Here is a 3270-nt window from a genome sequence, read left to right on the forward strand (position 1 = left end):
TGGCAATGACAATAGGCAGCAATCGGCAGAGAAGGTTTCAGTGTTCCTTGGCAGTGGCAGCAGCTCAGTTCAGTTTACTGGTGGTGGGTGCAATGGAGTGGAGCCCTGATGAGCCATGTCCTGGGGCTGCAATAATGTGCTGAAGCTGACCAGGGGGGTTGCTTTTTGCTGCCAGGATGCTAGCCAGTTGAATACCAGATGGATGCTGGGAGGCAGAGGTAGATTTTTTTTTCTTGGTTTGTTCCTCTAAAGATAATGCGTCTTTTAAAGAGGCGTCTTATGTTTTAGAGCATCTTATAGACTAAAAAATAAGGTATGTATAGTGTTTTAACTCCCTTAGTGTGTGCAGAAAAAACATGGGCAAGAAAATATAAAAGGGGGTTGTTTCATTAAAAATGTACAAAAGCTAAGAAGTAACATATAGAAAATGTGCATCTGCATTCTATTCCAGTGGGTATTTGAATAACATACTTTATATTGCAGGTTGAAAAAGTGATCATTTTTATAAACATACAGTAAACATGGGTTTGTTATGCTGAGTCTGAATTTTAGATCTATAGATGGAAGAAGACTTTAAGGGACAAGATGCAGAAAACAGCTCATTTTTCTCAATTCTAATTATCCTGGTCCCAGTAGATTAAAAAATAGGAAATGTAGAAGTTGGAGACAGTTTTAACTCCATCTCCTGCCAAGTTAAGTTTGACAAATGGTGGGCATGTATAATTAATACTATCATCTTTCCCTTGACCAAAGGGCGACCATAGTAACTATAGATTGTAATTGTCATCGTTGTCACATAAAATGTGCTATTATTAAGTTCAGGCTGAATTTTATTGCTTCAGATGCTCATAAATTGAATGGTCAGTCATTTAAATTACCAAGTAGAGTGCTTTGAAAGATACTTTCAAGAAAGTGTATTTGACTCTGGACCTCAGAGAAACTAATTAGGCTCCTTTAAACAGATGTTAAACAGGTTACAACCTGTGTGAAAAAAAAATCCTCTGATCCACATCTTCTTGATATTTTCAAACTTAAAAAAGGAAAATATTTTAATTAACCAGGTTTGCCATGCCTAGAATGTGCCTAGAATGCAACTAGAAGTTTGCCTCCCTGATGGATTTAAAAGATGAGTTCTTTTACCTTGTAAAAAAGGTGACCTAGAGAGATAAAAAATGAGTGTGTAGTTGTGATGATGAACAGCTTATTTTATCTCCCCTAGACAAAGGGGAAGTGATAGGGCAGCTGGAATTCAGAATCCAAACCATTTGGGAAAGTTAAATAAGTGTGGTTGCTCATCATTACCGCAGATTTCTATTTAATGACAGCGAATTAAGATGAAATATATTACTGAATGGTAACATTCATGTTCAACTTTTAAAAGGCCCAGACTTTACCAGGAAATTATAGCTGTGCATGGAATTGTAGTTGGGATGGGACCACTTAGGCTATCAGGACCGAGCCCCAGTTTGGTATAAGAATCTCATTTATAAGACTTGCAAAATGATTTGCAAAAAGGCTTGAAATACATGAGTCTTCATTTTCTTGAATATACATACTGAACAGGAGCCTCTAAATTCAGTAGGGAATTTGTTCTATTGTTGAACTGCTCTTACCAATAGAAAGTTTCCTGCCTGCTATAAAAATGATGCATAAGATTTTCACATCAAAAGAGCCATACAAACTCTCTCTACAGCTCTTGCTGTTTTCTCCCCAAAGTGTCATTCTAAATTTTACATTTTCCAAGCAATAAGTATCAGCTTCCTTGGGCTCTTTTTTATGAGTAATGTATTTTACAAGCCATGCTTGCTATTGTTAAAGTTCTCTCTCTCTCTCTCTCTCTGTTGTGCAATTGTTCAGGTGCTGCTCAACAGCTGAATTCAATATTAGATTCCATGCTGCATTATATTGGATCCCATACTCTGTGAGAGTGTTCTGCTTCTGAAATGGTCTTGGATTACTGTTTTTCATTTCTTCTAAACCTGCTGTAACCCATGGAAATTTGTTTCAAGCTTTGTGGGTCTATCCAGAATTATACTGAAAAAATGCATGAGAGAAGCATTGCTTTAAACTGCCCTCTGCTCCCCCCACACACAGAGACTTCCTTGATTCCAAGACCAACTTTCAAATGGGACAAGGCTCTTTCATTTGAAGGCTTCATTTTAAGTCAGAATAATGTTTTAATGTCATTATCCTTGAGGTTCACTTGGGTAGCAACACTAAGTAAAAAAATGTATAAAGTAATTGTTTAAAATGAAAGAGAGGGTTACAATATGACATTTTCAAGAATCAAATTTGAAATGAAATATAATACTGCTTGTCTAGATGTGTTATCAAACCTAAGAGTTCTAGGCATGTTAAGACTTGGTGGCTTGAGTGATTACTTATGCAACCCACTTTGAATTGTGTGTGTATGCATGCATACAAGTAAATGCGCACACAATTAGTGTAAGGAGGACTCCCTCCTTAATGACACATTTCCTCCCCCACTCCATTACTTTAATATAAATCAAAGAATAATTCAAATATTTCCCATAATTCTGTTAATATCATTAATTAATGAGAAACTGTGTACAAGTAAGCACTAGTTTCTAGCATACTTTTTTCCAAGAATCCTCAGGACAGCTGTTGAAATTTTAGAAAGATACATAATTGGTGGTTGCAATGCTTCATTTAGAAATGTGGCCTTTATTTCCAAGGAAAAAAATAACTGTTAGAAAAGGTGGCAGGGGACAATATTTGCTATTTGCCTTCTGGTAAATAGTTATTTTTTTATGACAGGACACCAGTATGGCATCCATTTGTGAATTTCAGATATGAAAATATTAGAATTTAGATATGTAATATATATAATATTAGATTTAGAATTATTACATAAATATATTGTTATTGTATCCACCAAATGGTAGACAAAGACATGAGAGATATTTGGTAGATTCATAAGGATAGCAGCACACTATTTTCAGTAGTGCAGAAAAGTCAGATATCTGTTTCAGTTGGAAAAATCAACAAGAGTTTAAGCAGTTTCCCTATGTTAATTCTGAAGTTCTAAAACTGTGGTCCAATGAACTATTTCTAATGGCTGAACTCTACTTAATTAGAGTTTCTCTACCATTTTAAAAGACAGCTAGGGCATAATCCAGCGAAGTTAAGCACTTTTAAGTTCCATTAATTTCAATTGCAATGTGCTAAGCTTGTACTTTAACTTTCTCATTAAAATAAATGGGATTTAAATGTGCATAAATTTGGGTGGACTATGCCCTTTATGGACAT

Source organism: Pseudonaja textilis, chromosome Z (genome assembly GCF_049901715.1).
Source record: "Pseudonaja textilis isolate UNSWEBS1 chromosome Z, rPseTex1.2, whole genome shotgun sequence".
NCBI lineage: Eukaryota > Metazoa > Chordata > Lepidosauria > Squamata > Elapidae > Pseudonaja > Pseudonaja textilis.